Source organism: Macaca nemestrina, chromosome 6 (genome assembly GCF_043159975.1).
Source record: "Macaca nemestrina isolate mMacNem1 chromosome 6, mMacNem.hap1, whole genome shotgun sequence".
NCBI lineage: Eukaryota > Metazoa > Chordata > Mammalia > Primates > Cercopithecidae > Macaca > Macaca nemestrina.
The window spans coordinates 14,202,720-14,217,874 of record NC_092130.1 but is presented as its reverse complement, the minus strand read 5'-3'; the positions used below and the strand labels follow the sequence as shown (position 1 = coordinate 14,217,874).

General features: G+C 35.6%; 1 protein-coding gene across 8 annotated transcripts in view; it reads left to right on the top strand.

Annotated features, from left to right (window-relative positions):
• LOC105480824 (teneurin transmembrane protein 2) overlaps positions 1-15,155 on the top strand; it is a 3,943,693-nt gene that overhangs the window by 1,900,972 nt on the left and 2,027,566 nt on the right. For 7 of the 8 annotated variants that reach the window (XM_071097759.1, XM_071097767.1, XM_071097766.1 and 4 more), the window contains one exon: positions 437-482. The gene's annotated coding sequence lies outside the window, so the exon portion shown is untranslated. The remainder of the gene's footprint in view (positions 1-436; positions 483-15,155) is intronic. The other variant, XM_071097760.1, reaches the window with a different exon arrangement.

Here is a 15,155-nt window from a genome sequence, read left to right as displayed (position 1 = left end):
GGGACGAGACAATTAAAGAACTAAGAGTAAATGGGAGAGGGGGTTGACATAAGTAAATAACAGGAATGGGAAAATTGGTTCATGTGTTCTTTTTTCCAATGTATTTAAAGAAATTTTTTAAAATTCCAAAATGCAATATAGATCCAAATACTGTATTTAACTCAAAATCTAAAGACAGATGGATTCTGAAGAAAAAGGGAGCAGTCTAGGTTTCCTGAACAGATGTGTCCTGATCTACTTTGGTCTACAACTGGTAAAGTGGATGGTTAATGATAGAAAACATTAAAACAATTTTCAACAACTCATCAAAGTTTTTTTTTTTTTTTTTAAAAAGCAAAGCTGCCATTCAGCAGCTAATTTGAATTATATTCTGGATTAAGTTATATAACTGGTAGGTACATGAACAATGAATACTTCTTGCTTTTTCTTTCTTTAGAAATGATGAGTGAATGAAGGCAGGAGTTACTGGAACGAAGGTAGGGGTAAGTCGTATCATATTTATTTCTTACTTTTGAAGCGTGTGGAATACATGGTACAAAACTTGTTCAGGAACTCTTGGGGGGCTTGTGTCACAGGTAAATTAGACAAATTTAGTTTTTCGGGGCAAAATGAAGTGTTTGCTTTAGCTGCGCTGCACAGAAATAGACCGCCTGACATGTTGAGACCCATGTTTTCTGCTTGTCAACTACCATACTGTTCAATATTGTTTAAGTAGCTCATGGCCCAAGTGGCAAGAGAAACTCTGGGTGAATTTCTGTTTCAGAATTGTGAGTTTCACCTCTCTATGTAATTAGTGTTCTTATTATTTCAATCCAGTATTGCAAAGGTAGTGCTTAAAATTACAGCAGTATCAAGCTAGGCATCTGAATGTGACCCATATTTAAGTTCAGGCACAAAAGATCATAGAGTAGAGTTAATTCTACTCTAGTTGTGTTTTTGCATTTTAGCATCATTTTGTTATTGCTTTTCTGTGAAGTTTAAATGTATTTGACTTTATGGAAAAAATGAAACACTTGTTATATTATAACCAATCATGTAATATTTAAAAATACATAGTATTCAGACGGATGATTTTGAAGTTATATAGCACAGTTTACTTCTGAACGTGTAATAGCTAGGCATTCAGATTCATTTTCTAATTGGGTCAAAGAGTTTTGAGAAATTTCCTGAAGTCCCTCGAATATAAATAAATAACAAAGTCAGAACACACAATGTTTTCATGTGTAATAAATAAAACCAGTAACTCCTTTAAAAGGAAACAGAGAAAGAAAAAAGGAAGGAATGCAAGAAGAGAGGGGGAAAAGGAGGAAGGAGGGCGGGAGAAAGGTGGAAAGAAGAAGTGAAGGCAGGCAGGCAGGCAGGAAGGTATAGTCTTATTGTTACTACTTGTGTAGAAAATTTACATTTGTGAAATGCCTTAGTCTGTTCAGGCTGCTATAACAAAAATACCATAGACTAGGTGGCTTTAACAATAAACATTTGTTTTTCTTTTTAAAAATTTTATTTTTATTATTATTATTATTATACTTTAAGTTCTGGGATACATGTGCAGAATGTGCAGGTTTGTTACCTAGGTATACATGTGCCATGGTGGTTTGCTGCACCCACCAATCCATCATCTACATTGGATATTTCTTCTAATATTTTCTCTCCCCTAGCCTTCCAACCCCCAATAGGTCCCAGTGTGTTATGTTCCCCTCCCTGTGTCCATGTGTTCTCATTGTTCAACTCCCACTTATGAGTGAGAACATGCAGTGTTTGGTTTTCTGTTCCTGTGTTAGCTTGCTGAGAATGATGGCTTCCAGCTTCATCCATGTCCCTGCAAAGGACACGAACTCATCCTTTTTTATGGCTGCATAGTATCCCATGGTGTATATGTGCCACACTTTCTTTATCCAGACTATCATTGATGGGTATTTGGGTTGGTCCCAAGTCTTTGCTATTGTGGATAGTGCTGTAATAAACATATGTGTGCATGTGTCTTTATAGTAGAATGATTTACAATCTTTTGGGTATATACCTAGTAATGGAATTGCTGGGTCAAATGGTGTTTCTGGTTCTAGATCCTTGAGGAATCACCACAATGTCTTCCACAGTGGTTGAAGTAATTTACACTCCCACCAACGGTGTAAAAGTGTTCCTATTTCTCCACAGCCTTGCCAACATCTGTTATTTTCGGATTTTTTAATGATTGCCATTCTAACTGGTGTGAGATGGTATTTCATTGTGGTTTTGATTTGCTTTTCTCTAATGACCAGCGATGATGAGCTTTTTTTCATATGTTTTTGGCTACATAAATGCCTTCTTTTGAGAAGTGTCTGTTCATATCCTTTGCCCACTTTTTGATGGGGTTGTTTTTTTCTTGTAAATTTGTTTAAGTTTCTTGTAGATTCTGGATATTAGCCATTTGTCAGATGGATAGATTGCAAAAACATTTTCCCATTCTGTAGGTTGCCTGTTCACTCGGATGATAGTTTCCTTTGCTGTGCAGAAGCTCTTTAGTTTAATTAGATCCCATTTGTCAATTTTGGCTTTTGTTGCCATTGCTTTTGATGTTTTAGTCATGAAGTCTTTGCCCATGCCTATGTCCTGAAAGATATTGCCTTGGTTTTCTTCTAGAGTTTTTATGGTTTTAGGTCTTATGTTTAAGTCTTTAACCCATCTTGAGTTAATTTGTCTATAAGGTATAAGGAAGGGGTATAGTTTCAGCTTTGTGCATATGGGTAGCCAGTTTTCCCAACACGATTTGTTAAATAGGGAATCCTTTCCCCATTGCTTGTTTTTGTTCAGGTTTGTCAATGGTTACAGTTCTAGAGTCTAGGAAGTTCAAGATCAAGGCACCAACAGATTCGCTGTGTGACAAGGGCCTGCTTCCTTATTCACAGACAATGATCTTGCTCTGTTCTCATATGGCCAAAGGAACAAGGAGCTATCTGCCCTCTTTTATAAGGGTACTATTTCCCTTCAGGAGGGCTCTGTTCTCATGACCAAATCACCTTCCAAGGGTCCATCTTCAAATAACATCACATTTGGCGTTAGGTTTTAACAAATAAATTTTTGGAGGATATAAATTCAGCTAGCATAATGTTTAAATTCAAATGAACTTAAAAGTAGTATTTCTTTATCTTTGATTATCAATGCCTGATTGACTCTTGCTTGTTCACCCCTCAGTGGAACATTGAAGGTTTAGGGGCAATGGGGTTGCCCAGTGAGCAACATTTTGAGTCTTCCTTTATCTGCAAACAATTCAGCTCCATGTGAGCTTTTGCATACTCTGCTTTTATCTAAAAATTTGTTTCAAGAAATAGAGAACTAATACAGCAATATTTTAACACTTGTTAACTCTAGTTGGTGGGATACATGAGTATCTGTAATACCTATTATTCTGCTTTTCTCTAGTTTTGAAATATTTCTTCAATAAAAATTAATGTTTCAAAAATTATTTTTTGAAATGGCTCCACATGTTTAAAAAATTCATTTAACTTTATCGCTGTTTCAGGTCACCCACAAATTAATTGAGAATGAGTGAAATTAACAATGCTTCATCTAGTGGATTAGTTTAATGATATTGAGGATTTTGAATGGATGTGGGAATGGCGGGAAATTGTCATTGTTATAGCCACACTCTAATACCAAACATACAGAGGGATCTATTGTGCTGGTCCTCCCAAGATTTGTGGTCTATACTTCCTCCAAGATAATAGAATTTTTAGACAGGCAAGTGAGCAGTCAGAAAAGGTCTATATTTTCAATGTCCTTTATTTTATTTTTTACAGTAAGTTGTGTAACTGAGTTTAGCTCAGTGGTACGTATTTGTAGTATCAGGAGGTGCCTTCTAGGACCCACCCCTAGGAGATGGCTGCTTCACGCCTTTGCCCTTTTCAGAGAAGAAAGTTCCGTCTAGCAATGCAGAGGACATTCCACTGTTTCTGACACTCTCAAGTTCCTGAATATGCTTTCTGAAATACGGATGTACTGTCTGGGACTCAGTCTTAGAATATTAAATGAGACCCATTCCTTAAGGAAGGGAAAACTGAACATTTTGGATTTGCGTTATTTGTAAGATGAAAAAGAACTGATTTATGTACTGTTTTAATTGGTTGTACATGAAAGAGTGAAATTTCAGCTAAGATATACAGGAGAGTTTGCAAACTGGTAGATCTCATATCTATCTGGCCCACAGATTTTTTAAATGAAGAGGTTTGTATCTAAATATTTAGACTTGGAGCTTCTCTTGGAAAAAAAAATAACTGTAGCAACACTGAGTGTACACTCTCACATGGCCCACATACTGTGAAACTAAGAAGCAGCAGAGCTCTCTAGGAATGGCGGGAGACCTCAGGTTCCCACAGTCTCCATCATCTCCAGCGTCTCCTGCTTGCTTCATTTTACTTGTTTACCTTACCCGAACATGTGGGGTAAAGACTTCTGGATGCAGATAGATGCCAGCTAGACCTCTTTCAGATGCAGGCTGCCCCTTGAATTCCAGGAAAAAAAAAACAAAAAACTGTTATGATCTCAACTGCAATTCCACATTCTATGAAGGATCGATGTTTCCAATGAGACTTCTGCAAATCCCTAATGGGATCTAGGTTGGCATGAGATATCTTCCTGCAGCCTCTCCTCTTTACCATGTCAACACAGACAGGAAACGCCATTCTGTTTCTTAATATTCAGTCACTCACTCATACAGGGGTAGTCATCGGTACAGCAGTGTTGATAATAGCACAATTAATAGCATATTGGGCCTTGCATTGCAAAAGGCTCGGTTTTTTTTGTTTGTTTTGTTTTTTGTTTGTTTGTTTGTTTGTTTGTTTGTTTTTATTAGGCTTTAAAGTTCTCCAGAAGCTTTCTTGCTCTCCTGAGGAATATCTTTCTTGGCGCTCCTGCCATAGAAGTTTTACATTCTTTCCTGTCATCTCTCTCTGCAGCCCCTTTCTCTCCTTTGTGTTTTTTCATCTGCCTTCTCCATTTTTAATACACAATCATGCATGCGCACACACAGACATACACACACACACACACACACACATATGCACATGCACGCACATACATACACACACACACACACTTTTTTCTTTGGGCCCCTTTCCCACCTAGACCAGGCCTTTTCCCTCCTTACTATCAGCTTCAGAGCTCTCAAAGTCTCACCTTCTATTTATTTCCACCTATTTTTATTATTTTGCGTGCATGTTTATTTTCTTCAAACAAGATGTGCCGATTCTATAATGAATCCTAGAAGCGGTTTTCTAGATGGCATATGTATTTTTTCTGCTTACCTCATAAAATACAAAGCCTGTGGCCTCCCTTCCCTACACCACCAGTTACATGTATGGATTGTGTACGTGAGTAGCCACCATCACATGTGATGAAATTTAAAGAAAACTTTGAATTTCTGCTAAAGGGACTCACAGAGGAAAGCCTAAGTTTATTCAATAAGTCAGACAGGTCATGGAACAGGGTATGCGAGAAGCTGCTGGTGGTTCTCTTCTGCCTGTGGTGTTTGTTGAGAGGAAAATCACAGGACATCTGAGAAAGATGTAGAAACTGCACAAATGTTATGTAAGAGAGAGTTTGAAACCTGAGGGATTACTAAAGTGAATGCTAGATACAAATATCTTAGCTTATGATATTGTGAAGATAGAATTTCTTGTTCTGTTTTTGCAACAATGATTCAATTTTCTTAATATTCTCTCTCTCAAAATGTCCATTCTTTCCAGCTAAGGAGGCAGCCTCTATATAGGACGATATTCATGTGTAACCAAGGAATGTTATATTGAAGAATTTTGGCAAGATCATTTGCCTGATTTAGCTAAAAGCACCTGGGCTCTGTCTTTTTGAAACCTAGCATAATGTGAGGCATGCCAATTTAAACCCATTTCAATCTCCACAGTGTTCTTCTAGGAGCTAAGATAATGAAATATGTTCCATTTGAGTCTCCCTGTACAACAAAACAATCTAGCCAGATAGTAAATTAAATAGTATATTGTAAATTGTGTAACATGTATGAGACATGGCCATCACACATCATTAGCCCTGGAGTAAACACTAAGACAGTCTACAACCTCAGTTCAGATACTTTAGGGGATGGAAAGAAGTAGAAAAGTTTCTAAAAGGATATATTTTGGCTGAAATTAATATGTCAAAGCTGAAAATTCACATCCTATTGTCTAAAGACATTTAAGTAATATTTTGCTGGAATATCAGTTTCTGGGTGATTTAATTCAAGGTCTGAATTTAATAACAGTTTTATAAAAAGTATATATAAATACTATATATAGCATATATAATAGCTGATTATTTATGTGCCCCCACGAATTACCAATATAGAGATCATCCTATTAACCTGCAAATATTCCAGAAAATTTGAGAGGGTAATATGAACAAAACCTTAGGGTTTTGTGATGTTCATTATAGCTCAAGTGGATATTCTCTTTTCCTTTCTTCTCTCCTACCTTTCTTCCCACTTTCTTCTTCATTGCCTTCAAAATTCCATGATTAATGCTTACTCTATCTTAAAAAAACACAAGAAAGAACTTGCTGATATGTACTGATATTTTTCTGCTCTTCTAAGATAATTTTTCATCTCCTATAGTCATGTTTGCTTTGCCAGAACAGCTTTTTGCTAGAATGTGGACCAAGTAGTGTGTTTGGGGTTTTTTTTTTTTTTTTTTTTTTTTTTGCACATAACTGGAATGAATACTTGCTGACATCTATAATCCTGAAATTAGAAATTGTTTCCAAATATTATAATGTCTGATGTTGCTTCTGGTATGAAAGACTTTCAATAACTTTATGCCCTGTTTTTATTATTTTGTAACAGAATATATATAAATTCAGAGTCTGAAAGGTTTTCTGATAATTGATGTTATGACTTGATTAGTTCACCTGGATTCATTATCCTACCTTTTAAGTTCCTATTTCCATAGGGATAATTCCTAGGTGCTTTATTTAAAAAATAAAATAAAATCATTATGCTGGCCACACATTCTAACATCTCTTTGCCCAGTTGTATCTATCTGGTTTGATTCCTTTACATTTTCTTTGTGTTATTCCAGAAGTAATTCAATAGACCCTCCCGCTTCCATTGTTGACTTCCATATTATTCATGAACTCGTTTTATATACATTGAATAAATATTAGAGTGATAGATTCTAAATTCTAGCCAAACCTTTTTTTAAGCTCTACCTCTGGCATCTAGTAATTTAAAAAATATATATATAAATAAATATCGAATTCTAAACTAATATTTAATTTTGTTAAATGTATTTATTTGCATTAGATTTTTCTTTTCTCCATAACTTTTTGAATATATAAGAAATAATGGCCAAAACTTTACCATAACCAAAACCTGCTTTTGAGGAATTTGGGGAAGAGTAAGTGGAGGAATTTATTGAAATTCTGTCTTACAATTATTGTGCTGATACACTATCAAGAGGCATATATAATTCATATGCTGGAGCCTTGCTAATCCACTATTCTCAAGATGCATACTATAAGACAGAAACGTATTCATAGCAAGCTCCTTCCAGTATCTTGGATAATAGACCCTACAGACATAGTCCAATAGAGACTCTCCTTCTGCTGAATTTTCTATTTAAAAGATTTTGTAATGCTGGAGCTCCAATGTAGTTTGAACATATTTTTCCTATTAATAAAATATTTCTGCCTTCTCCCAGATAGCTACTAGTCTTTGTTAACTCAAGCTAATACAACAGTTATAGAAAACACATTTTGATATGCTCCACCCAGTTAGAATTCATTAATTAGCAGACAGTTTTAATCCAAAAATGATGATATAAGAAAGAACTTCAACAAGTTACCAATGTCTTCAAACCACATCATAGGCAGTCACTTGTGAATTCTCTGATGTAGGAAACAGTTCAGAATTATAAAACAATAGATACTTTGTATTTTTTTCCAAATCTACATAATAAAATAACTCCCCTCAAATTCAACATGCCCCCAACTCACGACTATTTAAGTTTAGGAAGCTCTTTAAAGTTTGCAGGTATAAATCTGATCTGTTAAAAGAAGTTATAAGATTGCATAATTTTTCAGGAGAGTGTTATATTATTAAATAGGGTTGTAAAACATCTCTTCCAAAGACTTAAGGATTTCACTAATAACAACAAACATATCCTGAAAAAGATTACGAAGAACCACTGATGCAATTATAAATCACAATAATAGTTGCATTAAAAAATTAAGAGAACATTGTCTGGAAATGGCACACTCTACAGGAATGCCTTCCCCACTCAATTTCCGAGAAGAGAGTCTCCATTAGTTATGACAGTTAAAGGACACGAAAGACCAACAAATATGATGCTGCCTTAAGCTATTACAGAATGTGAAGAACAGTTACTTATGCCTTGATTTGGTAATGTGCAACATTGTTGCATTCAAGGCAAAATAGGGTAAGATACCCATTTTGCAGCAGTTCTATCATCTAATGGTTATTAGAAACTCAGCATGAGAAGGTAAAACAGAACAACAATAAAAAGATAAACTAATCAATCAATGATGATTTTAAAAACTAAAGGAATGTCAATAATAAAAGTATTAAATTGTGTTGGATTGCTGGAAAATTTTTAACATAAATTCCACACTTGTTCCTAGATTTTTAAAATAAAAGAGCTAATGAAGAGGGCATGAGTATGTGGTTCTGAAGACAAGTATGCATATCTATCTGTCTGTCTATAATAATTGAACGAACTATTGAGATACCAATGTGATTACTGAATTTGGAATGTTTGCACTTCTTTCTTGCCATACATGGAAAATAAAACATACAAGACAGTGTTAAGCCTAGAAATAACTAAGAATCATGTTAGAAACATGTAATGCTATCATACTTGATTTATTCAGCCATAGAATGGTCATCAGCACAATTGTCCATTGTAATTTTTTGCCTTTTCCTGTGATAGGATCAGATCTGTGCAGTTTTTAAAAATGTAATTTGCGAGGCTCACTGAAAAATTAACTTTGTTTTAGCAAACCTGGCTTAAACAAGTGTATAAAACAAAGGCTACTTAAGTTTGTTTTGCTTTCATTTTTATTATAATACTGAACTGGGATATATTTTAAAGTATTAGTGAAGTGATGTCATGAATCAAAGTTTTCAATTTTTCAGTTTATAAAATATTGATCTATCAATGACATATACCAAAGTTTATAATCACCATGGGTGACACTTCAGCAAGGAAGGAACCAATTTCAGAAGAAAACGTAGACGCTAGGAAGATGGTCTTAGTAAGATAGAAAGCAAGGTGAGCCCTTCAAGTACAATTTTTTTTTTAATTATTGTGATAGAACATAAGAAATTAAAGTATAAATCAGCACCTTTATGGGATTTCATTAATTTTGTTGGTCAACAAATACAAGCTTTGTACCAATTTAATGTGTCTAAAACTGTGCAGAGGCTTAGGTGAGTGAGGTCCTTGTCCTCAAAGATGATGAGAAAGAAAGAGATCCATTGTTTTAAATACAAAGCAATTCTGAATATATCCTTGCCTCCCTACTCATTATGGTCCCATTTAAGCAGGAAGGGAAGCTAAGCATTGATAAGTTAGAATATGAATGCCTGCAGGGATTCAAGTGGTAGAAAGAACAATGCTTATAAATTAATCAGAAGTCAAGATGAATAGAGAATTGTAATGCGGCCTTGAGGAACATGGTGTGAACGTCTTTAGGATCAAAGAAAGAAAGAGTTTGGAGAAAAGAGATAGTACAGATAGCATGTTATCCAACCACCTAGTAAAGTATCACTACTTCTTTCCCATTGTGATTAGACCAATTTGCCATTGGTCTGACCTGACTTAAATTGACCTTAAAACACCATTGGTATCGCAATATTTTGTTCAGTTATTATGTATAGACAGATATGCCGAACTGGTCTTTAAAACCACACTTTATTGATTCTGATAAAAGTTAAATTCTAAAGGACATTTTTGATGACGAGGAAATGATTTCAATTAACTGCGCAAAGTCAAGCTATAAATTTCAAATTAGACATGGCAAGCCTAATATAGGGGACATCTACTTCCCTCTTGAACTTAAATGCGTATTCAAAGCCATCTCTGTGCAGACAATGGGAGCAGTATTTATTTTAAAAAAGAAAAATAGGGAGCTCAAATATGTTGAATAATCAATGGCTGTACAATAATATAAAGAAATTGAATAGATTTGTCAGCATGTCAGTCAGAAATGAATTACAATTGTAGTAAAGAAGTAAAGGTAAAAGGAATTTCTCTGAGGAAAAGAACCATGCAAAATAAAAGCATTAGTGTGACATACAGTTTACAGAAACTCTCCTTGTGGAGATTAAAGTTTATATTTGTTGACAGTACTACAGGAACTTGTCACACAATGTAAAAATGATCATGCCATAACCACTTCTTCGCTGATGGCTTGATTTTACAGGCAGTGATCTCCCTGAGATGGAACTCAACATGCATTTCTACCTACTGACATTGGCCAGACTAGGTACTTGGATGAATGGACATAATTATGTGCAACCAAAATAGTTTCTGCCATGAGATATTTTATGCTATGATACCACAAGAACCAGTCCTCTTGCTTATACATTGGAATGTCTTCAGGAAAAATAAACAAAAATTGAATTATTTATATTTTATTTCATAGATGTCGTTTCTACCTACCTATAGCAACTGACATAGGCTACTTGGATTCTCAGAAAACTGAGACCTCCTAGAAACACTTATATTTATGTTAGTAACAGCAGAATTCATGGGGAGCAATTGTTATAGCATGTTTTTACTGGGCACTTATGTAATAAGCATTATCTTTGTTTTCCTTGCTTTAATTCTCTAATATTTATATTGCAAAGGTACCTTGACGATCTTTATTTTACATATGAAGAAATGAAGCTTGGGCTAAATATACAAATAAGTCAATGCCCTTTGAAAAGCAAAAAATAAACAGAACCCAGCTTCAAAGTCTGGCTGGCCCTAACGAAGGCAGAAAGACAGGTCCAAACCATCAGTACCAAAAACGTCACAAATTCAGATGTAACTTAGGTGGTCATTGTACCTTTAAGGCTTTGCTCTTACCAATCTTAGGAAGTGGTAAAAGATTCTGCTACTTCACTCTCTTTCTACACTTTTGGTTCAAATCACTATCCTATTAGAGTTTACATTGCCGATATGAATACTGCCATTTGCAGGAATCGTGACAAATCTTAGTGGTTTGGGCAGCAATGTGCTAAAAAATGTTTAACAAATGACTCTCCAGAAAAAAAAAGTATGCACATATAAGGATACATAACTTTAGCATGAATGTTAGAATACATAGGACACAAGTTACAAATAGTAACAACATATGTGATATTCTTTATGGTAAATTTTACACAGTCAGTTGATTTTTGAAGACTATTCCCTTGATTTTTGTCAAACTCTGGTATTTATTACCAATGTATTGGTAATAGTTGATCAATTACTATAGCACATTCTGACATGAATATTGGTATTCTAATTTACATTCATAAGACAAATCAATAAATATATTGGAACGTCACTAATTCACCAATGACCAACTTCTTTGCTGATTCAAATAATTGTTTTCAAGCACTAAGATAATAGGTCTTAGTTTTGTTTGTACTATTAATAATGTTACAGCTACAGACATGACTCTCTGAAATTTATCTATATTATTAACATTTTCTCCATTACTTTCTTAATCCTAGAGTAAGGGTCACCAACTACAGCCCACACGGTAAATCTGGCCTACCACTTGTCTTTCTAAATAAAGTTCAATGAGTACTACTAGCTTATTTGTTTATGTATTGTCCGTGTTTACTTTTATGTTAGAACCACAGAGTTGAGTAGTTGCTGCAGAAAACATATGGTGCACAAAGTGTAACATATTTATTCTCTGGCCCTGTAGGGATTTGTATTGCAGTCAAAACAATAAATCGAGCCCTGATTTGTGGTGTTTGCTGGTTTCCATAGTACAAACATTTCCACTCTGTTTTCAAGCTATCAATACACTAACTACAGTAACCAAGTACAGAGTTGGGGAGAAATGCTCAGTAGCACATCATTGGATGGAATTTACACCATAGCCACGCAACGGGGGTAAGCAAGCCCATGAACATAAGATAAGAGTAAAATGTGGTAAATTTTACTTAAGTTATGAAGTTGTAGATTGAATTGTCTCTCTCGAAAAGGATATGTTGAAATTCTAAAACTTTTGGTACCTGTGAATGTGGACTTTATTTGGAAATAGGGTCTTTGCAAATGTAATCAAGTTAAGATGAGGTCATACTGGATTAGGGTGACTCCTAATGTCAATGGAGAGAAAGATTTGATGACATAGAAGAAACACACAGAAGGCCCTGTGAAGACAGAGGCAGAAATTGAAGCTATACGGGCACAAGCCAAGGGATGCCAAGAATTACTAGTAATCACCAGAAACGGGAAAAAGCAAGCAGGAATTTCCTCCCCCTTTCCCCCTTCCTGAGCATTCAGAGGGAGCATGGGAACGATTTGACTGCAGACTTCCAACCTACAAAACTTATGGTAACTTTGTGGTAATGTATAGCAGTTGCTTTTGGAAAAAGATACTGAAGTGTTGACCTTTGAGTATTTATTACTTCTGTTTTTCACATAATTAATTCCATTGTATATTTATATAATTTAATTTTTTTTTTTTTTTTTTTTTTTTTTTTTTTTTGAGACGGAGTCTCGCTCTGTCGCCCAGGCTGGAGTGCAGTGGCCGGATCTCGGCTCACTGCAAGCTCTGCCTCCGGGGTTTACGCCATTCTTCTGCCTCAGCCTCCCGAGTAGCTGGGACTACAGGCGCCCGCCATCTCGCCCGGCTAGTTTTTTGTATTTTTTAGTAGAGACGGGGTTTCACCGGGTTAGCCAGGATGGTCTCGATCTCCTGACCTCGTGATCCGCCCGTCTCGGCCTCCCAAAGTGCTGGGATTACAGGCTTGAGCCACCGCGCCCGGCCTATAATTTAATTTTTAATAATGGCTATGTTGAATAAGTTTGCAGAATTGCTGAAGATTTAACAAAATAATGAGCTAGTTTGGGCCTGCTCCAGCACACCATTCTTAAAACAATCAGGAATGACAAGGCTACATGTTCCCCTGGGGGAGGGAAGAGAGTTAGAGCCCAGCTTTCCTTCCAGCCTTCCATGGTTCCAGAAAGCTGGTTTTGTTAAGTGGGAAATAACAATGAGAGATGTTAGGGAGCAAATAAAGCTCAGTCCTTGCTGCTTAAGCTTTAAGTTTTGGATCTGATTTGTCTGCAAAGAACTGAAATGAGAGCCCAAGTCATAGGCATAAGAAATGAAACTTGATTTTGAAACTCACCTGATCCTGTTGCCTCACCTTTTGATGTGATTCCTGTTTCAGTCAAGACTGGCTCAGGTAGTGCACGAGACTGAATATCAGTTGCCCAATCTTGGCCTACAAAATAAAGCAGCAAAATAAATAAGGTGGGATCTGTTTTGAACCTTAATTTAGAAATAAAAAGGTTTAGAATTTTCAAAAGTACATTATTCATTGCCTAATTTTATTGGTATTTTCTTTCTTTTTAAATTTTATTTTATGTTTTTGAGACGGAGTCTTGCTCTGTCACGAGGCTTGCGAGGCTTGAGTGTAGTGGCGCAATCTTGGCTCACTGCAACCTCTGCCTCCCAGGTTCAAGTGAATCTCCTTCCTTAGCCTCCCAAGTAGCTGTGGCTACAGGCCCACGCCACCATGCCCAGCTAGTTTTTGTATTTTTAGTAGAGACGGGGGTTTCACCATGTTAGCCAGAATAGTCTTGATCTCCTGACCTTGTGATCCACCTGCTTTGGCCTCCCCAAGTGCTGGGATTACAGGCGTGAGCCACTGTGCCTCGCTTTCTTGTGTATTTTCAGAGTATTTTCCCCAAACTTCAGATATGTAGTAAATCCTAACAGCATATAGTCCTTAAATGCATATGTAAACATTTTAATTTTAGTAGCACTTTGTGTTGAAACTGCTCATCCTCTACCAAAGGAATACACATTCTATGTCTCATTATTTTAAGCTTGAAGAGCGAACTGCTAAACATTTAGTAATGGGAAGACATGTTTAGTAATAGAATCATATTAACCATAAATAAGCATTAGATATAAAGGTCAGTTGAGTAAAAATCAAATTCTTTGTTACTAATGAAATGACAGATGCAAGTCCTTTCTCTCACTTTTTTATCCCTTTCTATTCAGTGGTGAGAGAAGTTGATATTTGCTGACACTGCACAATCAGTTGAAAGTTAGATTTCTGGTTTCCTGTTGACAGACCAGCTTCTAACTCCTCAAGGTCAACAGTACTATTTTATATTCTGCCAGTAACTACAGGGAATTCTGATCCATAGGTTATCTCTTTAAAGAAAAATCCTTTGGTATACTAAGTAATTGGACTGTTGTCCTTTTCCTCTATGCCTATGTTTAACCAATAATATGAGGATTTCATTATCATCATCTCCCAGATTGTTCTCCTGGCTTAGTTTGGACATTTATTGAAACACTCCTTTTGTTGCATAAACGTTGCCTGTAACAGAGGGGCTGCACTGATTTTACAATGAGGGAACCCTGTTTTGCACAAATATTGTATATTGCTCTTCAGCTTGTTCACTAATAATACTGTAGCCCTGGGTACCAAACCCCAGTTAGTCAGAAATTCTAAAGGTGAAATCACATCACTTGGAAATATTTTGATGCATAGAATGATAATGCTGCATTTCGTGGAGTGGAAAAAAGTAGGTAACTAACATTTGATATTTGACATTTTAAAGGTAACTTACAATTTAACAGGATAAGTGATGATTGGGTAAACTAAAATAATGTATTCAACCTCTGAGTTACACGGTCAAACCCCTGACATAGAGGACAAGGTTGAGACAGGCATTCTTTTCAAAATTTTTCACTCATCATGCCATAGGCTATTTCATAGGTTTCTAAATAAAATGATTAAGGGGAAAGTTTTTCTTTTCACCTATTTTTTAACCTATATAGAAATAAGAGTATTAGTACTCTTTTTATCATGGATAATTTGTGGTATTATGTTTTATAGAAGGAAATTTAATATGGTATTTTTGTAAGGCATCAAATTGATTTTCATCCTTTAATTTCCATTAATCCATTAAATTTCAGGACCATTA